Consider the following 26,832-nt stretch of genomic DNA (forward strand, 5'->3'; position numbering starts at 1 on the left):
TGATATTAACTTCTCATCAGATATACTATTCGCAAACTTTATCTCCCATTCAGTTGGTTGCCTTTTCATTTTGTTCATGCTTTTTTGTTTGTTTTGCAAAAGATTTTTAGTTTGATATAGTCTCATTTAATTTTGCCTTTATTGCCTTTGGTTTTGGAGTCAGATCCAAAATATCATCACCAAGACCAATGTCAAGGAGCTTATCACCTATGTTTTCTTTTAGGAATTTTATGAGTTTAGGTCTTACCTTTGAGTTTTTCATCTCTTTTCAATTAATTTGGGGGTGTGGTCCAGTTTAACTGTCTTTCACGTGGATGTCCCAATGGCAGTGTGTTAGTTTTACATTATAACCAGTGCATCTTGCTGTCACCACCAGAGCACAAAATAAAGGAGTACTCTTTCACCATCAAATTAATAATTCAAATCTTCACCTATACAAGAGTGATTTTTATCATTATAGACTTTTTCCTTGATAAAGCAAAATTTTCAGGAGGTTATACACTCTAACAGCTGTCCTGTCACCTCACAGAAAATCTGCTTGGTACATTGGAGTTACACATTCTCTGTGGCTATGGCCGAGGTTCCTGCAAAAAGAGGTAGTCCAATGTGATGGACATCCTGTAATGCATGTAGAGAAGTATTTAAGAACACATGTAATAAAGATGTGTTTACAAGTGCAAATAAGCAAATGATCACACACATGCATGGGCACACGCACACACACAGCCTCTTGCCCAAGAGCCTCTGCTCTGATGGTAGAGATACAAATAGTGGTTTCTTTCATGGGGCAGGAGATGAATGCACAATTAATAAGTGTGTCTGACTCCCATATTACAGCTCCTTAGATACACAGCTCTTTCAGCTTACATGTACTCTGGGTAACTTCCCAAGATCACCAACAGTGACAAAGTTGGCTGCGAAAGGAGAGTCTCTACCCTCAGTCACGGGTTGAATCACCTCTCATGATAATTCAGACTTGAAGTGAAAATGAACAGCTGGGTCAAACTGCCCTTTCCAGAGGTGAACTTTTCTGGGGGGGGCGGCGGCAAGGGGCAGGTCAAGTGTCCTCCTGGACACTTGGTGGCATTGAACCAACTCCCAGAGACCAGTCTGATACACTAGAGATGTTCTATTGATATTAAGGAAGGGAGTTGGTGCCCATACCCCCCTCTTTTGAATCTCCTTGGCCCTTGTAGCACTTTGCCCATTTCTTCCCAGCAACATCTGGGGTCTTTTAAAAGAGGCCAAGCAGGTACAGCTTCCCCAGACAAAGAACATCTGTGCAAGGCAACTGGATATAGCCCCAGCTAGAAAGAGAAACAATACTCATTGAAACAGCATCCGTTATTTATGTTTGCCTGACAGTTTCACTTAAAGCAGGTGGGGGAAGGAAATTTAATGTTCTTCCACACAGCTATCTTGGTGCCCATGGGTTGAACCACTTAAAAATATCAAATATGTGGTGATTTATGTCAGTATTAGGAAGATGTCAACTCAAGATAAACTTAATGCTACTGACCAGGAGTTAGACATTGAAGAAGCTAGCAGGAGAACAAATTCTCTAGACTGTCTATGCCAAATGAGCTGGGAAAGAAAACAAGAACACTGCATAATTTTAAGGGTTTACCAACCTAAACACAGATCTGGAATTGCCTTATACAACACACACCACACACAGTGCTTTGGTGGAAGTTCACAGGCAGCAACTCTTACTGTGGAGGCATCTCTATCATCATTGGGAGAAACTCCTGACCCAGATGCCAGACACACGAGTACCTGGCACCCCTGCCACCCACACCTCCCACCGCTGGCTGCACAAATATGTACTGTGGCTCCAGGAGGTGATGTAGATAATTTGCCTGTGGGAAACAGTTTGTACCACACGCAGAAAAAACAGCCATCAATACTTATGAAGCTGACCATTTAATTCTTCTGCATAGCACAAAAGAATTTTGTCTATTTGTTGATCTCTTCTTTACTTGGTAGCCAAAGATATGACAGAGAAATTGGTTAAACTACACACTATTTGCCTTTCAGATTATTTTTGGCATGTAATCTTGTCTTGATTGAATGGAACATGGCAGCAATGTAAAATTTTAAACCATTTGAAAAATACAAGGTCAGAAACCTAAAGAGCAAGAAACCAAAAGAGAAAGCCTAAAATTTTCAGTTGGACTATGGCTCCTATAGAGGTTTACAAAATATTAAAGATGACAAAGCTCTAAGCTGCAAGGAAAATTTGGCTTCCTGATTAAAAATAGCTAACATACATATCCTGCCATATTTTCTCCCCTATTTTCTATTGATAAAACTCCAGACTCCTTAGCCTGAAATACAAAGAACTTGACAACCTAGTCCAAATCCTCTATCTAGCTTTATATCCTACCCCATCCTCCCTAAAATAGACACTCCAATCTCATAGGACTACCCACAATTTCCTGTATATAATATATAATACTACATAGTCCATTCTGTTCGCAGGATATTTTTCTTTCTAAGATGCTCTTTCTACCTTCTCAATCTGAAAAAACTTAGCTCAAAGTTCACCTCTTAAGAAAAGCTTTAAAGGAATTTCCACCAAGATGGAGGCTTGGGTGGAAACACTGCGCCTCCTCACACAACAAAGATTTAGAAACAAAACCACAACCTGGATAGACAGAAAATTGAACTGTACCGAAGTCTGACAACAACGAACCATTTATCCAGACCAGTGAGAGGGGCTGAGTCGGTGGCTGGCAGAGAGGGGTCCTGACAGGAAAAGGCAGTGGTTGGCAGATGCCTGCATGGGGAGGAAATGAGCAAACCCAGTGAGACATGCAGAGTGGTTGACTGACAGTGGACACACATTCGCACGCAGACAAACCAGGCAAAAAAAATGGGCAGTGAGACAAACCACACAACCCAGGGCCCCAGCAATGCGAAATAAAGCCTAAAAGCACTGATCTCAGATAAGATCAAGTTCAAGGAGTTCATCATCACCAAGCTCTTATTATATGAAATGTTAAAGGGACTTATCTAAGAAAAAGAAGATAAAAAATATGAACAGTGAAAGGACAGCAAACTCAGTTATTAACAACCACACCTAAAACAAAAGCAAACTAAGCAGACAGCTAGATCAGGAGTGGAGCCACAGAAATGGAGATCACATGGAGAGTTAGCAACAGGGGAATGGGAGGAGGAGAAGCGGGGAGAAGGTACAGAGGATAAGTAGCATAGATGATGGGGAGAAAATAGACAGGGGGAAGGTAAGAGTAGTGTGGGAAATGTAGAAGCTAAGGAACTTATGACACATGAACATGAACTAAAGCAGGGGGAATGTGGGTGGGAGGGGGTGTGCGGGGTGAAGGGGAATGAAGGGGGAATGGGACAACTGCAATGGCATAATCAATAAAATATATTAAAAATTAATAAAAAATAAAGTAGGAAAAGAAGAGGGTCTACTCTCAGATACAAAGAATACACATTTTGTGTAACAAGTGAATTTGCACAGAATTTTTTAGAAGTTGCTGGCATGTCGATGAAAATACATGTTTGTTAAAACAAAACAAAAAAAGAGAAAATCTTTAAAACTGTTTTCTGTGTTCTTATAACACTTAGTATTTAATTAAATTATTCTATTTTATCACATGGTATTGTGATCATTTATTTACTCATCTATCTCCCCTATTAAACTTGAGGTCCTTCAAGATAAAAACAATATTTAAATCTCTATATCTGCCTGGGCCTGGCACAAGGTACCTACTCAACAAACATATTCATTGGTGTTGCTGAAAAATTCCTCTTTTTCTGATCCAGAAGCAAAGCATCCAGAACCAGGCTTAGCCTGACTAGGTTCTAAGATGAACCCATGGTTATCCAGGAGAATATGAAGATAACCTTACTCTGGTGATACAGAATCAAATGGATGTTGATGCTTGATCTGCCCTGAACTTATGCCATAGTTGTAGAGCCTGGGCTTTGGTCTTAGGAATTTACTCTCAACTCATCACTAGATCCATACTTTTGTGTGTCCAAATTTCTGTTTTGGAAACATGCTGTCCCAAGGACAACCAAAGTGAGGTTCCTCCCTCTCTCAAAAGAATGGAAATTGCAAGACATCGAGAAGCTAGACAAAAAAATTCATCCTCAATTCCTTATTAAGCAAAATGCTAGGAGCATCTATGCCTGTATTGCTTCTAGTTCTTGACTCGAAGGTGAGAGTCCTCAAGTATTTAAATCATTCTAATCATGGCTTGCTTAGCAATAAAGGCTTTTCTTAGAGACGCAGGTAAAGGGGAGAGGTGTAGGTGGATTGTGAAGGTTCTAAATTATTGCCACAAATGAGTCAACATTCCTGCCATCTAGAAGTGGTATATAGACCCCCAGTCCTTGAATCTGGGTGTGCAGGTGACTACTTTGACCAAGAGGGTAAGGTGGAAGTATTGCTATGTGACTTCTGAGGCTAGATCATAAAGGATCTTGCAGCTTACTCCTTGTTCATTGGAAGACTACATTGGAGACGTAAGCCATGATGTAAGAATCATGACTATTCTGAGGCCTCATGGTTGCAGAGGCCAAGAATAGGTGTTTCAGTTGACAGCCCAGACTACTAGCTATCCCTACTAGTGCCACTTGGGGACTCTCTGCGCCAATCATTCCACCAGTTGAATATTACCAGAGACCTCCATCAGTGTCTTTTGGAAAAGAAAAATCAGCTAAGAAAAAGCTCAGCAGCTGATTAGATTTTAATTAGTCTAACAACTGATTAGTTTAATAACTAAGGCAGAAAATACAAAGAACTGGCCAAAATGGGAAGACAAAGAAACAGACACCCCCCCAAATAAAAAACAAGAGAATTCTCTAGAAGAAGAGCTAGATGATATGGAGACAAACAATTTATCAAATAGAGAGTTTAGAGTAATAATTATAAGGATACTCAAGAGCATGAAAAAGACACAGAAACCATAAAAAAGGACCAGTCAGAAATAAGGAATGCAAATTTGAAATAAATAATATACTGGGAGGAATAAACAATAGGTTATATGAAGCAGAAGACTGTATCAGTGATTTGGAAGAAAGGTAGAAAAAAACACCCAGGCAGAGCAACAACAACAAAAAAGATTTTAAAAAAATGAGGAGAGCTTAGGAAACATTTTGGACAACACGAAGCATGCACAACAACATCCACATCATGGGAATACAAGGAGAAGAGAGTGAGCAAGGAATCAAGAACCTCTTTGAAGAAATAATGACTGAGGCTGGTACAACCATTATGGAGAACAGTATGGAATTTTCTCAGAAAACTGAAATTGGACATGCCTTTTGACCCAGCAATTCCACTGCTGAGATTATATCCTAGGAACCCTAAAACACCAATCCCAAAGAACCTATGCACCCCAATGTTCAGAGCAGCACAGTTTACAATAGCCAAGAGTTGGAAGCAACCTAGGTGCTGGTCAGTAAGTGAATGGATCAAAAAACTATGGTACATATACACAATGGAATTCTATGCAGCAGAAAGAAAGAAGGAGCTCCTACCTTTTGCAACAGCATGGATGGAACTGGAAAGCATTATGCTGAGTGAAATAAGTAAGGCAGTGAAAGACAAATACCATATGATCTCACCTTTAACAGGAACATAAACAACAAAACAAACAAGCAAGAAAAATATAACCAAAGACACTGAAATAGAGAACAGGGGGACAGCAACCAGAGGGGAGAGGGAAGAAAATTTCAGGGGAAATAGGGGAGGGATTTAGAAGAACAAATACAAAGGATACATGGACAACAACTAAGAAGGGTGGAAGTGGGAGGGAGGGGGGAGCATGGAGTGGAGTGGAGTGGGCTGGGATGGGAGTAATAGACAGAAAACTGTACTTGAAAAATAATTAAATAATAAAAAAAGAAATAATGACTGAAAACTTCCCTAACCAGGTAAAGGAAAAAGATGCACAAGTCAGGAAGCTCAGAGAATGCCGAACAAGTTGTACCCAAAGAGGCCTGCACTGAGACACATCATAATTAAAATGACAAGGCTTAAAGACAAGGAGAGAAGTGTAAAAGCTGCAAGAGAAAAGCAGGTAGTTACCTAAAACAGAGCACCAATTACACTGCCACCTGATTACTCATCAGAAATATTTCAGGCCAGAAGAGAGTGGTGTTAAATATTCAAGGTGATGAAAAGCAAGGACCCAAAACCAAGGCTACTTTACCCAGCAAGGCAATCATTTAAAATCAAAGGAGGAATCAGAAGTTTCCCAGACAAGAAGCAGCTAAAGGAATTTGTTAATACCAAACCAGATCTGCAACAAATATTAAAGGGCTTGCTTTGATACGAAGAAAAAGGGAAAGAAAAAAGCAACAAAGGAAAACACTCTAACAATAAAATGGCACTACATATATATCTATCAATAATCACCTTAAATGCAAATGATTTAAATGCTCTAATCAAATGACATAGGTAGCTGAATGGGTAAGAAAACAAGACCATGTTTTGTTTTGGTAGCTACCTCCAAAAGATCCATCTTAGATTGAAAGATACACACAAACTAAAAGTAAAGGGATGGAAAAAGATATTTCATGCAAATGGAAAGAAAAAAAGCTGAGGTAGCAATACTATATCTGACAAAACAGACTTTAAAACTATAGCAAGGCTACAACAAGAGACAAAGAAGGACACTACATAATGATAAAGGGAACATTCCAACAAGAGAATATAACCCTAACAAACATTTATGCACCCTGCATAAGAGTACCTAAACATACTAAGCAAATCTTAATGGATATAAAAGAAGAGATCAGCAGAAATACAGTAATAGTAGGGGATTTTAACACCCCAATGACTTCAATGGATAGATTTTCCAAATGGAATATCAACAAGGAGAAAGCAGCCTTAAACGAAAATCTAGATAATTTATTATAGAGCATTTATCACCCCAAAAGCAGCAGAATATACATTTTTTTTCAAGTGCGCATAGAACGTTTTCTAGGATGGGTGAAAAGGAATGTTAGGACACAAAACAAGTCTTAATAAATTTAAGAAGATTGAAATCATATCAAGCATCTTCTCTGACCACAATGCTATGAAACTAGCAATCAACCACAACAAGAACACTGAAAAACACAGAAAGACATGGAAACTAAATAACATGTTATTAAACCAATGAATGAATCAACAATGAGATCAGGAAGAAATCAAAAATACCTCGAGACAAATGAAAACAAGGACACAACCATCCAAAATCTGTGGGATGCCAGGAAACAACCCTAAGGAAAATTCATAGTATTATAGGCCTATCTCAAAAAACAAGAAAAGCTCAAATAAACAATCTAACTTCACACTTAAAGGAACCTGAAAAAGAACAATGAACGATGAACAAAATAACAAGAAAGGATGAGCCTCTAACCAGACTCATCAAGAAAAAAAAGAGAAAATGACCCAAATACATAAAATCATAAATAAAAGAGGAGAAATAATAATTGACTCCAAAAAATACAAAAATTTGTAAGAAAATATTACGAACAACTATGCCAACAAACTGAACAACCTGGATAAAATGGATAAATTCCTAGAAATATGCAATCTTCCAAAACTAAATCAGAAAGAACCAGAAAATCTGAATAGACAGATTACACCTAGTGAAATGGAAGCAGTAATCAAAAAACTCCCTACAAGCAAAAGCCTTGGACCCTGCTTCACAGGGAAATTTTACCAAACACTTGGAGAAGAACTAACACCTCTGCTTCTCCAACTATTTCATAAAATTGAAGAAGAGAGAAGGTTCCCAAACTCATTTTATGAGACCAGCATTATCCTAATTCCAGAACAAGATAAAGACACTACAAAGAAAGAAAATTATAAGCCAATATCTCTGATGAACAAAGATGCTAAAATCCTCACATTAGCAAACCAACTACAACAATGCATCAAAAATATTATACACTATGATCAAGTGGGATTCATTCTGGGAATGCAGTATTGGTACAACATTTGCAAATCAATAAATGTCATTCACCACATAAAAAAAAGGAATAAAAACCACATGATCATATCAATAGATGCAGAAAAAGCATTTGATAAAGCCTAGTATGAATTTATGATAAAAACTCTCAGCAAAGTGGGAATAGAAGGGTCATACTTAAATATAATAAAAGCCATGTATGACAAACCCACTGCCAGCATTATACTCCACAGGCAAAAACTACAAGCGTTCCCTTTAAGATTGAGAACAAGACAGAGAGAGGCATCTGCCTTCACCTCTCCTATTCATCATAGTACTGGAAGTCCTAACCACAGTAATCAGACAAGAAGAAGAAATAAAAGGCATCTAAATTGGAAAGAAAGTAGTAAAACTTTATTTGCAGATGACATGATTTTGTACATAGAGAACTCCAAGGATTCCACCAAGAAATTACTAGAACTGATAAATGAAGTCAGCAAATTGGCAGGATACAAAATTAATATCCAGAAATCAGTTGCATTTTTATATGCCAATAATGAAGTAACAGAAAGGGAAATCAAGAAAACAGTCCCATTCACAATTGCTTCAAAAAGAGTAAAATACCTGGGAATAAACCTAACCATGGATGCCAAAAGATCTGTAATTGGAAAATTATAAGACACTGAAGAAAGAAATTGAAGAAGATACGAACAAGTGGAGGCATGTACTATGTTCACAGATAGGAAAAATTAACATAATTAAAACATCCATACTACCCAGAGCAATCTAGAGATTCAATGCAATTCCTATCAAGATTCCAATAATGTGTTTCACAGTACTAGAACAAATATTTCAAAAATTCACATGGAACCACAAAGATCCTACATAGCAACAGCAATCCTGAGAAAGAAGAGCAAAGTTGGAGGAATCATGCTACTTAATATCAAACTGTACTATAAGGCCATAGTAATCAAAATAGCATGATCCTGGAATAAAAGCAGACACATAGAAAAATGAAACAGAATAGAGAGCCCAGAAATAAACCCACATCTTTAGAGTCAATCAATATTTGACAGAAGAAGCAAGCACTTACAATGGGCTAAAGATAATTTATTCATAAATAGTGTTTGGAAAATTGGACAGATGCATGCAGAACAATGAAACTAGACCACCTTTTTATGCCACACACGAGAATACATTCAAAATGGATCAGAGACTTAAATATTTGACCTGAAACTATAAAAATCTCAGAAGGAAACATAGGTAGCAAAATCTTGGATATTGTTCACAGCAATTTTTCATCAGATATATCTCCCCATGGAGGGGAAACAAAAGAAAAAAAATAAACAAATGGGACTACATAAAACTAAAAAGGTTTTGTACAACAAAGGAAATCAACAAAACAAAAAGACAACTCAAAGAATGGAAGAACCTATTTGCTGACCTATCTCATAAGGGTTTAATATCCAAAATTTACAAAGTATTTACAATACTCAACACCAGAAAAAAAAAATACCCAACCCAATTAAAAATGGGCAAAAGACCTGAATAGACACACAGAGGACATACAGATGACCAGTAGACATACAAAAAGATGCTCAACATCACTAGTCATCAGAGAAATGCAAATTAAAACCACAATGAGATACCATCTCACACCTGTCAGAATGGCTATCATCAATAAATCAACAAACAGCAAGTGCTAACAAGGATGTGGAGAAAAGGGAAGCCTTGTGCACTGTTGGTGGGAATGCAGACTGAAGCAGTCACTATGGGAAGCAGTCTGGAGATACCTGAAAAAATTAAAAATTGACTTGCCTTTTGACCCAGCAATCCCACTCTGTATCTGAAGGAACCCAGAACATTAAGTTGAAAGAACATAAGCACCCTTATGTTCATTGCATCATTATTTACAATCACCAAGATATGGAACAAGCCCAAGTGTCCATCTATAGGTGAGTGGATAAAACTACTCTGGGACATTTACACAATGGAATACTACTCGGTCACAAAAAGGAAGAAGATTTTTACCCTTTGCAACAGTATGGATGGACCTGGAGAACATTATGCTAAGTAAAATAAGCCAGTCAGAAAAAGACAAATAGTATATGATTTCACTCATACATGGAATCTAATGAAGGACTGAACTAATAAGGACAGCTAGTGAGGAGTGGAGGTCAGGGTGTGGAGGGATTGAACAAAAGGGAAAAGGACTCATGGTCATGGACAACAGTGTGGTTGGTGATTGCTGAGGGGAGGGGGTTGTAGGTGGACTAATAGGTAATGTAAAAATATACAACAAAAGTTTTTTAAAAGGAAAAATAAACAATTCACTAAGTTTGGGGGTAATTTGTCAAGCATCAGTCAATAACAGGAACATGGGTAGGCAATGAAACACCCTTATCCCTTTCATTGTTTCCCTCACAGAAGACATTAAATTTCTACAATATTATTGAGGATACTGATAGCACATTCTTCTATAATTTTTTAGAGACACTTAAAAGGCAAGTAAGTATGATTTCTAAAATTAAAAGGGGTTATTGCCAGGGAATTTGGAAATGTTGTATTTCTCTTTCCCCATTACAGACTTGCAGTCCATCTCTGAAAATAGAAACACAGATTTGTGTGTTTACTTAAACACAACACACAATAGTCAGTGTCTGCTAATCCCATCTGCTTCCCTAGAAAAAGGAAAACTCATTACATAAGATAATCAAAAGGTCTCAGACTCCATGAAGAGAATTTTTCTCTAAATATCTCATAATATAAGCCCAATATCTAGTTCCTTCAAGATTTGCATAGTGCCTAATTTATATCTCTAGTAGTACTTAACCCTTTCTAGTTTGCATTTTAGATGTTTAAGTTTATTTCCATAGTAGTCTAAATTCAATTGCAAAGACAGAATGTAGTCTAAACAGAAAGAATATTTTGCACGTTCTTAAATGGCTTGCCAACTTGTTGGGAAGACTAAAGAAACAGAATTTAGACTCAACCATACTGCAGAGCCAAGCAAAGAAGTTTCTTGTTCCCCCCTGTGTGATCAAAAGGCTGCTGGCTCTTGAATCATATCTCCACTGCTGGGTTTGGGAGGCCACCACAGTCAGTAAGTCACCATGATCTGGTGACTGCCTCAGCCCCAGAACCACAGCATCTTGGCTGCAGTCTGTATCAGCAGAATGGATGTCCTGGACCCATCTCTGAACACCCACAACCAACAACTCAGTGAACACAGTTTTGAGCAGAGAGCAAGACAAGATGTTATGACTTCTAGTTTGCTTCTGCTTTCTGAATTTCCCTCAAGTACATAATATGAGTGGCTGAACCAAAACTACATCTAGAATCTGTCAGCAATAGAATCTGGCAATGCAGTTTTTGCTTTTGCTTTTATTTTATGGCTTCCTAGGCTTTATAGCACAGAAAGATATACTTGGAAGAGAGGTGGATATTGAACGCCAATCAACAATATCATCGTGACTGCAGCTTCAACCTGAGTCTCAGCTTCTTGCCTCCCTCCCTTAGCAACATGAACATCAGCACCCACTCCAGCTTCTCCACAAATGACTGGACCCTGGTCTCCATGGAGTCATCCAGCTACCAGATCCAGCCAGCCAGCAAGGCAGCCAGTGTCTTATGCAGGTGCCAGAGGCTTGGGTTACTGGATCTTGATGTCCTGCTCCATCAGTGTGTGGGGCACCTGGGAATCCAGAGGTCTGGCTGCAGGGATGGCCAAGGGTATGCCAGGCATAGGAGGCACTCAGAACAAGAAGGAGACTATGCAGTGCCTGAATGACCACCTGGTCTTCTAGCTGGAGAGGGTGAGAAACCTGCAGGTTGATAATCAGATACTAGAGAGCAGAATAAGGGAACACATAGAGAAGAAGGGACCTTAGGTTGGAGCCTGAGGGCATTATTTCAAGACCATCGAGGACCTGAGGGCTCAGATCTTTGCAAATTCTGTGGACAATGCCCGCATTTTTCTGCAGATTGACAGCACCTGTTTGGGTGAAGATGATTTCAGAGCTGAGTCTGTGGAGAATGACATCCATGGGCTCAGAAAGGTCAGTGATAATGCCAATGTCACTTGGCTGCAGCTAGAGACAGAGATGAAAGCTCTCAAGGAGGAGCTGCTCTTTGTGAAGAAGAACCACAAGGAGGGAGCAAATGCTCTACAGAACCAGATTGCCAACTCTGGGTTAACTGTGCAGTTGGATGACCCCAGATCTCAGCACCTCACAAGACCATGCTGGACATCTGGGCCTAGTATGATGAGCTGGCTTTGGAGAACCTAGAAGAGCTAAACAAGTACTGGTTCCAGTGGATGGAGGAGAACACCACAGTGGTCACCTCACAGACCGCTGAGATATTAGCTGCTGAGATGACACACATGGAGCTGAGATGCTCAGTCCGGTCATTGGAGATAGACCCGGACTCAATGAGGAATCTGATGGCCAGTTCTGAGGACAGCCTGAGGGAGGTGGAGACAAGCAGTGCCAGGCAGATGGAACAACTCGACGGGATCCTGCTCCACCTGGAGTCAGAGCTGGCCCAACCCGGGCAGAGAGGCAGCACCAGGCCCAGGAGTATGAGGCCCTGCTGAACACCAAGGTCAGGCTGGAGACTGAGATTGCTACCTACCACCGTCTACCTGAAGATGGGGAGGACTTCGTTCTTGATGCCCTGGACAACAGCCACACAAACCATCCAAATACCACCACTCACAGGACTGTGGATGGCAAAGTGGTGTCTGAGGTGAATGACACCAAAGTTCTGAGGCATTAAAGGCAGCAGAAGCGGGGCAACCGTTGGTGGGACAGGAGGCCAATGAAAAGTTCAGAATCACTGCAAAAAATATTGCAATGTATCATTTCTTCAATTACACTACAAGCAATTTGAATCTAAAAGGGGGAACCCCCCAAACTGGAATTTATTTATAAAAAATTGTGTAGTTATTCTGTTTAAACTTCAGTCACTTTCAAAGTACCCTCCATCTGATGCAATACACCTATCAAGATGTTGTTTCTATGGCTCAGAACAGTTTTTGAACTTGTCAATTTTGATTATGTGTAATGAGTGCTTCTGCCTTTTTTTGGTTTCACCTCTTCCACATCGGCAAAACGTTTTCCTTTGAAGACGATGTTCATCCCAGGAAACAAAAAAAAAATTGCTCAGAATGAGATTGGGTGAATAGGGAGAGTGGGGCACAGGGGGTGGTGCCATTTTGGGTCAAAAACTGTGGAATACTCAGCGTGATGCGGGCAGGTGTGCCCATAAATCTTCAATCATGAAACTGGCAAAGGTGTTGAGTCTTGAAAAAAAATTCACTGAAGCCGAACACAGCCTCTCATAACAACACCAGCAGGTTACCAAAACACTCACCTAGCAAGGGAAGTCTGCAGTACAAGGGGCCCTGGAAGATAATTCTGGTTTTTTTGGGTTCCCCTTGGTATCTTCATGTCCCAACCCCCAAAGCACCTAGCAACTCCTAGGTGGTTGATGTCTGAGATTAGAAAAGGGAGTTAATTAGAGAAAAGAGGGAAGAATCCTGAAGACCTGCATGCCTCCTGGAAGTCCCCACAAGGAAAGGAAGTCATCAAAAGGGCAGAATAATGGGACGTTAGTCCTAAAACTGCCCCTGTCTGAGATATTCTCCTTTTCCCTGACTGCTCTCAGGTTCCTTTTTCACTCACTTCCACCCTGCTTTGGGCCAGGGGAGGCTGACCTCTACAGATGGTTTTTCCTGGGTTCCTGTGCCCTCTGACTTTTGGGTTGGGCTTAGCCAATGAGAGGCATCAGCAAAAGATCAGATGGCAAGGAGAGAGAATTCAGGTTATTTATTCCCTTGGTTCCTTCTGTACCAGGCTGGTTAGCTATAGCCCTTTTTCTCAACCTCATGCTGATACTCAAGTCAGAGCAACTGTGAGGAGGCCCCAATTCACCAGCCACAACTCTAACTGGGGTCTGATAACTGCTCCTTCACTTGCCCCTTCAGGACAGGTAGTATTANTCTACCCTGCTTTGGGCCAGGGGAGGCTGACCTCTACAGATGGTTTTTCCTGTGTTCCTGTGCCCTCTGACTTTTGGGTTGGGCTTAGCCAATGAGAGGCATCAGCAAAAGATCATATGGCAAGGAGAGAGAATTCAGGTTATTTATTCCCTTGGTTCCTTCTGTACCAGGCTGGTTAGCTGTAGCCCTTTTTCTCAACCTCATGCTGATACTCAAGTCAGAGCAACTGTGAGGAGGCCCCAATTCACCAGCCACAACTCTAACTGGGGTCTGATAACTGCTCCTTCACTTGCCCCTTCAGGACAGGTAGTATTAATGGCTTCCCACTGATGCTAGTCACAGAGTGCATTACTATCCCTTACCTTTGCAAGGGTACTGGCTAGTGAGGGTGCCATTTGTTAGCTGTCAGGACACAGATTCCAGTGTGATTGCTGGAGTCCCCAGAGGCCACCTGCATACCCTGCCACCTCTTCACAGCACCGTACTTTCCACATCAATGCTCCACCTACCTGGTCTGGCTTTCCTTTGGTGGAGGCTGCCTCTGCTTCCTCCAGACCAGTGCCCTTGGCACATGACACAATTGTGGTTCCATGTAAACGTTTTGAGAGCAAAGGAGCTGGGTCTGTTAGGGCAATGACCACCACTGTTTGCATTTAGCTGCTCAATTTCAATCCCTCACCTATAAAGAAGAGAATGCAACACCTGTCAGGATTGGTGCAAGGATTAAATAAGGTTATGCATGTAACATGACTGAGTAAATGTGGATGGTCTTACAAATATCGGCTATTCCACAAGCATTTCTGAAGGCTGCTACTCTTTCTATTCATCTTTTACTATGCATGTTCTCTTCCACTAATTCAGTTTTTTTATCAGTACCAAATTGATATCTTAACTAGGACTATAAGCCCAGTAATCTTAATGTTTGTTCCAAGGAGAGATAAATTAGGGAAAAAAAGGCAGGCAGAAGTGATATACAAAAAATCATTTTCACTTCTAAATAGAGAACACTGCCCTGGAGGCCCTAAAATGTCTCACTTATTAACTCAGGATGGAGATTTGGCAGAAAAAGTCATTCCTGTGGTTTGAGTTTGGGGACAAATCAACAGAGGCTTTGGCCTTGGGCTGAAATAGACAATTTAGAGTAACTGTGACAGAATGAAACCAGAGTAAAGTGTGGCCAATCTGCTGATTTCCGCAACACTTTGGGTCCCAGTTGCCCCAGGTCTCCTTCAGATCTGACAGATCTTAGGGTTTTAGCTAAAAGAGTGGCCGGGACAGCTGGACAGCCTGGCAGAGTTTTAATAGGTTTTGAATCCTGACTTTCCATTTTACCAGACAAAGAAGCTTTTAAAATTTGTAGAGGGTTCTAATTACAAGCAATAATAGAAGACTTGTTAAAGAAGACAAGCTTCATATAATTATAAAAGATTAAAGTTTTTGAAGAATTTACAGGTTTAGAGAGAATGATTTATTCGTGTTTGGAAGATTAAAATTTGGTTATAACATCCAGGTAGAATTCATTAAAATTTCCCAGGAGACTATTTGAAAAATGGTCTACATAATGAACTATTCTAATATGATCAAATATCTGAAATCTAAACTATGTCATATATAAGCCCCAATGCATGTCATATCCGGACTAAAAAGTATAACATTATTCTATTACAAAAATTCATACCTCAGTTCCTAAACAGTGTAAAGAGAACAATGAAAAGGGTATCTGTTCCCTGACACAGTTATTTAGGGTAAACATACCTCTTCCCTGGAGAAAAGATGGTCAAGATTCTCAATAACTGGTAGAGTACAAGCACCAACCAAGTAGAGCTGACCCCACTATGAGCTGCCTTCTGGCTGAATCAGTAGGTCCCACCTGAACACCAACCAGTTCCACCCCATCCCACGCACCTCTATCACCTGCTGCAGCTCCTCAGCCAGAAGCAAAACAGTCTACCTTTCAGAGCGTTCCACATTTTCCAAAATGAAACCTGGTTCTTTAAGATTGTTTTATTCAGACCTATATAACTTTCTCCATTCCACTACCAAAGGCAACATGCAACTTCTTGGCAACTCTGAAGAAGGTGGTGCCCGCAAGCAAGCAGAGCACAGCTCCACACAAGAGATGTTGTGTTGAAGGAGGCAGCTGGTTTCAATGAATTCTACCTCCCATTACTTGATGTATGTGGCTGTCGCCACTTTTGAGAGAGTGACAGGGGGAGTGGAGTGTGGGCAGCTGAGCTGCTAAGATGTCACTTAACACCACAAACCTGGTCACAGTGGCTTCCATCCTGACCAGCCCAATAAAAATTGAAAAACAAAGAGTTCCAGTCACCAAAGAGTTGGCTGGCTTACTAGGTTTTGGTTTTGATTTTTTTTTACCTTTAAAAAAATTTTAATTGTTGTTCAAGTACAGTTTTCTGTCTTTTACTCCCATCCCAGCCCACTCCCACAGTGCTCTCCACCTCCGTCCCATTTCCATCCCTGGCCTCTTAGTTTTTATCCATGTGTCTTTTATACTTGTTCCTGTAAACCCTTCCCCTTTTCCCCTGAAATTCCCCCCCTCCCCACTCTGGTCACTGTCAGCCTGTTCTCTATTTCAGTGTCTTTGTTTATATTTTCTTTGCTTGTTTGTTTTGTTGTTTAGGTTCCAGTTAAAGGTGAGATCATATGGTATTTGTCTTTCACTGCCTTACTTATTTCACTCAGCATAATGCTTTCCAGTTCCATCTATGCTACTGCAAAGGGTAGGAGCTCCTTCTTTCTTTCTGCTGCATAGCATTCCATTGTGTAAATGTACCATAGTTTTTTGACCCATTCATTTACTGATGGGCACCTAGGTTGCTTCCAACTCTTGGCTATTGTAAATTGTGCTGCTCTGAACATTGGGGTACATAGATTCTTTTGGACTGGTGTTTCAGGATTCTTAGGATATAAACCTAGCAGTGGAATTGCTGGGTCAAAAGGCAGATCCATTTTTAGTTTTCTCAGAGACACATGAAAAGATGCTCAATATCACTAGCTATCAGAGACAGGCAAATTAAAACCACAATGAGATACCACTTTATGCCAGTCAGAATGGCCATCATAAACAAAGCAACAAACAAGTGTTGGAGAAGATGTGGAGAAAAGGGAACACTAGTGCACTGTTGGTGGGACTGCAGACTGGTACAACCACTATGGAAAACAGTATGGAATTTTTCTAAGAAAACTAAAAATGGTTTTGATTTTTTAACTTGAGTAGCTCTTCTGTTGAGCCCCTTATCTAGGCTTGCATCCCCCCGCCACCCCCCGGCCCCAGTTTGCTTTATTTGCAGTTACCATGCTGGATTGAAATCATCTCCTTACTGGTCTGTCTTCACTGCTCTATCTCCTTCAGGGCAGCAGGCTCACCACCCTCTGTCGGTATCCCCCTCACCAAGCCCAGTGACAGGCACACCTGCCATGTGCTCTGAAAGGGTGTGTTGACCTGAACAGAATCAGTCTTACAATGAAGATAAAAATGGAATTGTACTGAAACAGCAATATTTCTGTAACCACTTTGTGGTTAATCCAATACAAAAAAGGACTATTAGTTAATTGTACTATATAAGTTATGTTTTATAATTGCATATTTCCAGTCTAAGAATTTTAGTAGCTAGTAAGAAAAAATTTGACATGCATAGACTGAAACTCTCAAAGCATACTTTTAGTGTTATATATAAGCATGAATTAAAATTAAACCAGTATAGAGAAACTATCCTTCAAATTTCTTAGTTTTCTCTTTTTAGATATTATCCATAAAATCATTTCCTTTAAAAAAAGAAAATAATCAGTTTAGCAAGTCTTTTGAAAAATAATTCTTGATTAAAGTTTTTCACAAATGAATGTTATAACTACTGCTATAGTTTTAAATAGAGATGTGAAAAGTACAAAACAATATTCCCTTTATTTGAAAAATTTTATTAACTTTTTATTTATTTTGAAAGAAATACACACTCACTAATGAAGCTTAGAAGAATACTGAAGGTATTAAGAAAAATATCATCATCTATAAGTTCATAAATAGTGTAAATAATTTATTTCTTTTTAGACATTTCTCAGCAATACATATGTATTACATGGTTGAGATTGTATTGTTCATATGGTCTCATATCTGGCTCTTTTCTGCTTAATGTCATAGCAAACCTCACTAAAAAAATGAAATGATGGCACTGCTGTGTTCCCAGTCAGGACGTCCTCTGGCCTTGCCTTTTTCATGTTGATGAGCAACAGGCTGAATGTCTCACCCTCGTTAGCCCTGCCCTACCTGGGCAAAAATCGGCTGGGCAGCAGGACAGTCTCTGGCTTTACACACAACTAGGCCTTATTTTTTTTTCATTAAAGTGGTTTTGTTTCCAAAACCCTAAACAAATTTTAAATTTTATGAGCGGCAAGAAGAGGACCCAGAAGAAAGCAACAAATGGGATTAAAGGAACATCTGATAAAGAATGATAATACAGAGAATAATGACTAGATAGCAAGTACAGACAATAGTGACTAGGAGGTGCCCAGTGGAACCAGGGAATGATGTTTACCTTGACCTTCAGTATTATACTGGGTATCATCCATGGCCCCCTTTTCTCCCCATCACCCTTCCACCTGCTGTGTTTCCTGGGAGGCTGCCCAGTGCACTGCTCCCCAGGCTCTCTTGCCCCCTGACTTCCAATGGGTTTGGCCAATGGGGAGCCCAGATGAAAGATGGGGGAAAAAAGAGAACAGTGACACTGTCATATTCACTTCCTAGCTCCCTCCTTATGGTGTCACTGTAGGCTGGCTGCATCTCTCCACAAAGACTGCATCTCTCCACAAAGCTCCTGTCAAGGGCTCCTCTCCCTTTTCTCCCTGGTTCCAATTTCAAATAAGCAGACCCTTCCCTCATCCCTTCAGGCTTGAGCTGAGTGCTCCACTGTTATCATTCTGGGGCCCTGCAGTGCCCCTTGGGTCTGCCTTACACACCGCCTGTCTTTTAAATAGTCTTCTTACTAAACTCTCCACAAGTGACCCATTTTGAGGGGGTTTTTGTTTGCTGTCAGGGCTCTGACTGATTGAAATACTTAAACCATACGTCCCTCTTCCAAGGCTAAGTACTTCATTCATTCTTCAGATTTAAACTATTACCTGATGCTCCTTAGCAAGGTCCTTTGGGATAATAAGTGTGTACATAACTTACCTCCAGTTCCAGCAAGTGGTTCTTTACAATGGTGGTAACCATAATGAAGCAGTGTAATTAGCTGTTGTCATGTTCCTATATCATGCCCAAGCCAGAAACTCTCCACAACTGGGCCTGTTCCTTCACCACAAACCAAAAAGGTGGCTTTTGTTCCCATTTTAAAGTTGAGTAAAACTAATTTCTAGAAATTTACGTAACTTTCCCCTAATGTCTCACAACTAATGCACGCAGGTTCACTGCCTCATCTCCTTCAGGTCCTGACTCAAATGACACTTGCTCCCTTGGACCTTCCTGGCTAGCCAACATTAACATATTCTGTTCCTCTTCCTTGCTTCAGTCCTATTTGCTGGCTAACACACTGTATTTTTCGCCTATGTCTTGCTTAGTGTCTATGTCATTCTACTCAAATGTAACATTCATGAGGGCATGAATCTTTGCTTTATCCCAGTACTTAAAGCAATTCCTGGCACATAGTAGAGCCTTCATAAATGTTTCTGAATGCTGGTATGATAAAGCTGCAATTCAGAGCCTCACTGGCCTGACTTTGAAGGTCATTGTTTTTTATAACACACTCCTTAACACGTTACAATCAAGGTATATACATAATAGCCTCAAAGAGAAAAGACAGTAGTATTATTTTTGAACTAGACACAACCATTGTGTAACTGCAACATAAGGCAACTAATAAAAGTAAACAAAACAATGCTCACATATTTATTTGTTTTCAACAATATGTTTACTATCAAGACATCCAGTCATATGGTCTTTGACAGAAGTGAGGTGCCATTTGGAATGCCAAGGAGAAGAATATTGAGCAATGGATTCGGGTGCAGACAGCAGCCACCCACGCTTGGCTCAAGTGCAGATGCTGTTAGAGTGAATGGAGGTTTTCTTCGGGGTCGGGAAGCCAGAGGGTGTGGGTGTGCAAGCTGAGCAAGCATGGCCAACTGCGGGGAGTCTGGGTCTGGGAGGGGCAGATGCTCCAGAACTGAATACTGATTCTTGCTTTCTGCTTACTCTTCAGATGCCTTGTGCTCCATTTTCCATTTAGGAAAAAAGGAAGGACACTGGTAGTGTGTGAACAAATTGATGGGAAGAAATAAGTGCAGCAGAGAAAGCCCATGCTTTTCAACCACATATACCAGGAAGACTAATTATTGCCAGGAAATTAGACATGGGCTGTGGCCTCAGACACACATGACTTTTCCAGCCTGCTCTACCACTTGCTTGGACCTTGGAAACGTTAATTAACCTTTTTAAGCTTCAAGTGTTTTTTGGTAATATAATTCAGTAATAATGGCATTTATTTTGTTGTAAGCATTATAGGAGAAAATCCTCATGCCTGGCCCATAAGAGGAGCCCAGTAAGTTGGTGCTGAAAATCACTGGGATACAGTACCGATGACTGGGTTCTAATGGAGTGCTCTATTGCTGTAAGAGATTACAACTTTCTTCAGCACAGGGTCTTTTATCATCAGAGAGAGAGGCAATTTTGACAGATGACCCCAGGAAAGTCCCTCACCAGGTTCAGGGACATCTGACATCACCAAGTGACAGTGTTTCCTTCTCACAGAAGGCAGGTGGAGACTGGACTATTGGTTCTGCTTCTTAAGCAAAGCATTACATTCTCAGGGTGCTGCCGCCCAGAGACAGACTCCATATTGTTCAAAGTCTTTGTGGTTAGAGGTTATGCCTACTTACTGTTTTACATTTCTATTAAAAATAAATTCAAACTTGCCCTTCAGTGTCCCAAATGAGATAGGAAAATTATGAGTGGCTGTCACTGTGGGCTAATTGATTAACTAATATAATTTATTTATTACTTGAAAGAAAAGCAATAAAGGTAATTTATTTATTACCTAAAAGAAAGTAATAAAGTGGGTCAGAACACCTTCCCATGGGGACTGTAGTCCTCCAGGCCTGCTGGGCTCATCTGCAACATGCGAGTATTCCTCGTCTTGTCTAACCCTGATAATCTACTAGCTTTTAGCCACATGAGGCTAATTATATCTAAGTTGTTAAAAAAATTAAAAATCCAGATCCTTGGTTGTATCGGCCTTATTATTGAGCACCAGTGACTGCCGTACTGCACAGCACGATAGGGAGTGCTGTATTTCCAGCATGACAGGAAGTTCGATGGGAGCACACTGCCCCGGAGGGTGGTGTCAGCCCTGTCCCCAGGTCCACTCAGGCCAGAGCTGCAAATGGTAAGCATAAGCTCCGAACGTTACTTAGCTTTGAATTTCAAGGAGAAAAGAAGAGATGGTAAAATCCTCTTGGATAGATCTTTAGTGTCCCTGAATTCCCATGTCATTGTGATTTTTAAAAAATGATGATCTATCCAAGAGAGGAGACTCATGCTTGGATTCTGCCAGATCTTAACATAATAGTTTTACCCTCCCTCCCCCCATAGAATTTTGCTGTTTTAAGTCAAACACACACTTGGAATCCTGAAGAATGTTTACTTGCTCCCTTGTTGAATGGTCAAAGTTATGTTTTGGTTAAAGGGAAGGAGGTTCTGGAGATTCTCAGCCAGATCCTAACAGGGTCCTAGAAGTCTGGGTACAGCTCATGGCGCAGGTCATTGCAGAATTTGGCCAGTGACCCTCTCTGTCTTCTCCCCAGATGCATTCCCTTAGCCACCCATAAGGTATAGGGTGGATTGGGGTATGGAGTCCTGCATATTTCTGATGGTGGAGCAGGACAGTACCAGACACCCCTGTGATCTGGCTGCAGGGCCACAGAATAAAGCATCTAAAAACCAATCAGGACTTTTGCACCATAGGAAAACAAAGAACAACAACAACAAAAACACAAGCAAAAACAAAGCCTCATGTTAGCATTTTGTCATTGTCTTATTCTGAGTTTCTGTGTCCTTGCCAGCCTTGAGTTAGATTTTAAAAACCTCCTTTTTTTGACTTTAGCTTTAGTAGTAGCTGAGCTCTAGGAAAGAAGGTGTAAAAGACTTGTTCTGCCTCATTGGTCTAACCCACAGGCACACGGTGGCAGAGGGCATCCCAGTGCCATACAAAATGACAGAGGTTTCTGAGCAGAAGCATGGGAGAGTCTTAAATTATCCAAGACTCATCTCATTTCCAAATGAAACAAGTTAAAAGCAAGCTGATTGCCCCACAGTTTGGTTAAAGAACTGGCAAACTTCTCAAGTCCATGTTTGTGAAGTTCTTGACTTTTTTTTTAAATTTTATTCTTGTTCAAGTACAGTTTTCTGTCTTATATTCCCAGCCCTGACTTTTTTAAAAAAACTGATAGTTCTCACAGCCATCTCATCCCACAACTGTCAGAAGTCATGCTTCCACTGCTTCTAAAAGAAAGCCCGCGGTGGCCCAGTGGTTTTCACACCCTGCAAAGCTGCCCTGGTCGTTGTGGCTCAGTTAGTTGGAGCATCATCCTGTAAACCGAAAGGTCACTGGTTCAATTCCTGGTCAGAGCACATATCTAGGTGTGGGTTTGGCCCCCAGTTGGGGAGTGTACAAGAGGCAACCAATCTATGCTTCTCTCTCACATCAATATTTCTCTCCCTCTCCCTCCCTTCCCCTCTCTCTGAAATCAATAAACATGTCATTGGGTAGGGGTAAAACAAATTACTTAAAAGCAAACCGCTGCAAAGCTATGGCAGCCACTCTTCAAATGAAATCTGACCAGACTGCCAATGTATCAAAGGCCTAGGAGTGAAGCTGTTCAAGCTGAAGAGGGGAGCCCCAGCCTGTCCCCTCGGAGTGTCTGAGGAAGCATGAGGACTTGCAGAACTCTGACAGAGTTTCACTGCTCCAGGGGGACTCAGTGGAAACTACATATTAGACATTTCAAGGTCAAGGCTGCTCGGATTAGGAAGATCATCATCTGTCATCTGCAAAACAAGGTTTTGAAGGATACCAGAAATCATTATCTCAAGGACAAAGCAAGCTCTGAGACCCCAAGATTAAAAAGGAATCATTTAGGCCCTGGCTGGTGTGGCTCAGTGGATTGAGTGCCGGCCTGAGAACCGAAGAGTCACCGGTTCAATTCCCAGTCAGGGCACATGCTGGATTGTGGAGCCAGGTCCCCAATTAGGGGTGTGCAAGAGGCAACCACATACTGATGTTTTTCTCCCTCCCTTCCTCTCTCTAAAAAATAAATAAATAAAAGTGTTTAAAAATATAAAAAGAAATCATTTATACACATGTTTATTATTCCTTTGTCCCATCGATGCAGAAGAGTAGGCTCTGTGTGGCTTTAGTGTCATTTCAGTGGGTCACTGCCACAGCCTTTACCTTGTTGGCTTCTGTACATGTGCAGACAAATGTCCATCAGGGCCAGTGAATGTCCGTGTGGAATTTTTTAAAGAGCAAATATCTCATTTTCAACCTACGAAACATTTACAATTACCACTTAAAGATTACTGCCTTTGCCTTGTATTTTAAGATGGACAGTATTTTGGCACTAAGAAAAGAAAAAGGAGATATTGGTGTTAAAAGAAGCTACAGGACAATGGAAGAGAAATAAAAACGATAATGGGTGTTTCATGGCATTGTCAGAGGTGACTTTCATGCCCTTGACAGATGTTTTTTTCATATTTTAAATTGCAATTTAAAAACACTTATTCTTTCTTAAGATTTTAACTTATAAATTTTATTATTGCATTTACAAGTCTAGAAGAGATCAGTGATCACTTTTAATAGAGTTTTTACAACTTAATTAAATAATCTTTTAAGCATTTAAAATTGTATTTATAATTTTATATTGTAATATTTGTGCTCTAATTGTCTGGTTATGAAATAAACTTTATCACATACTTTATTCATCTCCTATATATCTACTAAATTAAATATATTTTTAAGGCTAAACTTGTTTTAACGATCCCATTATTGCTTATAATGCTAGCAAAATTATCTTATTCCTCTGAGTTCTAAAGCAATCAACTCATCTGAAATTGGAATTGCAACTTATCAGACACCATAATATACCAAACTGTTAAATACTTCAAGTACTTAAAATATCAAATATACATTTTGATAAAATATCAAGTATATGTTAAATTTTAAACTTAATGTGTAAATAATTTAGTTATTTTTACTCATTATTTCTATTTCTTTTAAAGATTTTATTTATTTATTTATTTTTAGAGAGGGGAAGAGAGAGAGAGAGAAGGCAACATTAAGGCCTCTTGGGTGCCCTCAACTGGGGACCTGGCCCACAACCCAGGCATGGCCCTGACTGGGAATTGAACCCGTGACCCTTCGGTTCACAGGTCCCCACTCAATTCACAGAGCTACCAACCAGGGCTTACTTCATTATTTCTATATTTAATTATAAGTATTTCTGAGGAAATAATTATGTCAGACCAAACCATATTTAATGTTTGCCCTAGTGCATGGTTTCTTATTATATAGAGAAAGCTTCTGCCCAGATCAAAGGACTTGGTTCTCTTACTTAATCCTAATGGGTCTCCTGGAGCCTGAACCATAAATAGTGGTCATAAAAGGGTCTCATAACTTTCAAAAAGAGTGAGTGCCATAGACCCTGTAATAGGACAAAAGCCCCCTTTTCAGGCCCTCTTTGCCAGAGCTAGCTGGACCCCACATAGCATGACTGACCCGAATCAGTTTATGAGTCTTTATTGTCAGGACTAGGAAATTGCTGGAAGCTCCCTGAAGGTGCAGTGGCTCTGGGAACTTACAAAACGGGACAGACCAGACCCTGGTGACCGGACCCTGCACCCAAAGGTAACATCAAAACAAGTGGCACCCAACAGAAACATCCTGCTCTGCAACCGCCCACTACCCGATGGAAGCCCGAAGCCCTGACCCTCCGGGCTGGTGCACGTCTCCACCCCTAGCCCCCGCCCTCTCTTGGGAAAGTGAAATAAAACCTTTACTCTGTATTTTCTTCTCTTTGTGAACTCTTTCACAACCCATGTCGCCGACCACCCTGTCCCTGAGTTTCAGTCACATTGTTACCTAATTCTTCCTCTATTATTGGGAATCTATAACTCTACTAAAGTTATAACTAAGTCTCCCATGTCTTAACGTGTGGCATAGACTGCATACCACTGTGGACAGGAGGACCGCCTCAACGTGGTATTCTGCCGGTAGTCCCCTTCACTCAAACGTGAGTAATATAAAAACATAAATAAATGAAAGCACTTTTTAATTTTAGTAACTTGCCATTTTTATTTTTAATCAAACCAGCTGTTTTATATACATTTTAACCCAATAGCTAAAGTATGGAAGCAAACTTTATATCATCCATTTTTCAAACCCCAATTTAGTGATTAGAAAACAAGTTGTATGAGACTTTTTTTTTTGCAAGAAAAGACACATTTCAAAATGTGGTAGTAGTAGTAAACCAAATAATAACAGTGGTGGTGATTCTGAAGAAATGAATGTCAAAATTGTTTAACACTACTTTTACCCAGAAGTATGATTCCTCCTGTATTGAGTTCAGTTTGTAGCCATAACTGATGTGTTACAACTACAGCTTTGTTAGTAGAGATGTACCAACTAATGAAAGATTGAAACCATCAAAGTATAAGTGACTTTTGCATACCAAATGAAAAAAATAAGTGAAAAAAATTATTTGAAAAAGTAATGAGTTAAAAAAAAACAGAGGAGCAAATGTTAAGTCTTTCACACATAAGCAGACTTCTTATGGAGCGGTGTTTGGGGAAGGCAGGACCAAGCATATACACAGCTGCCCAGACATGAATGGGTGGCTGTACCAAAAATGTTGGCTCAGAAATGCTGGGTGACCCTGTGGTAAAGAGGGCAGCTCAGATACCGTTTCCCAGTGAAACGACAGGCAGCATATCTGCAAACTGACTAATGATATGGGAGGCTAGCTCAGAAAAAATGAAACTGGCAAAGTATTTTCCACTGAAACAAGATGAATGCACAAATACTGTTAATATGGCCATCCTTTCAGTGTATGCATGAGTTAAACATGACTGTGATAGGAAGAAATAGTTCTTTTATTTTCTCAGCTTTGTGGCCAATAAACACAACTGTGAACTGTATAAAACTATAAAGGATCACATTGTCCATAAATGTGTCTGGAGTTGGGATTTTGTGTAGGATTATATTCTGATGGCACAGCTGCAATGACTGCAAAGTGTTCTGGATTAGTTACTCCGCTTGAGGAACTTGTGCCAGAATGTAAATCAACATACCACTTCCTTCATCCAGAGGGATTCACTACAAAATCAGCTCAACTAAACATGGGAAATTTGTGGGGCTAAAATTCCTTTCTTTCATAGAAAGATAACTTATATATCATTGAAGGATTGGAGACACATTTTGCTCCATTTTATGTGAAACTTTAAAAGGACTAACCCAACCTTTCTCAAATTACTCTGAAATATCTTCTTTCATTCTGTCAAAATGCCCTTGTGAGACTGGTTTCTTTATTAAAAGACAGCACAGAAACACTTAGATACACATTGCCCCCTGCAAGCCGTATCATCAGCCCAACCAAGATCAGAGAGTTCACAAGCAAGATCGTTGGTCTTAGTAATATCAACAGTTCAGTTCAAAGTGTGCAGACAGGCATTTAATACAGGGAATCCCATTTTATTCATAGATTTTTATTCAGTTAAGAGCATGGGACAACCAAAAGTTATGAAGATAGTAGTGATTGTCTAGGTTAATCATGTGTACATAGGTTTTCCAGAACAATAAGCTCAATTTTTGTAACTTTTCTCCTCTTTGGTGTTTGTTCTGATTCCATTTA

General features: G+C 40.2%; 1 pseudogene; it reads left to right on the forward strand.

Annotated features, from left to right (window-relative positions):
- The first annotated feature begins 11,584 nt into the window (after positions 1–11,584).
- LOC118989591 (keratin, type I cytoskeletal 18-like) lies at positions 11,585–12,746 on the forward strand (annotated as a pseudogene).
- The last annotated feature ends 14,086 nt before the right edge of the window (positions 12,747–26,832 follow it).

This window comes from Sturnira hondurensis, unplaced genomic scaffold (assembly GCF_014824575.4).
Source record: "Sturnira hondurensis isolate 20B ecotype Veracruz unplaced genomic scaffold, ASM1482457v3 Scaffold0006496, whole genome shotgun sequence".
In the NCBI taxonomy this organism is placed as follows: Eukaryota; Metazoa; Chordata; class Mammalia; order Chiroptera; family Phyllostomidae; genus Sturnira; species Sturnira hondurensis.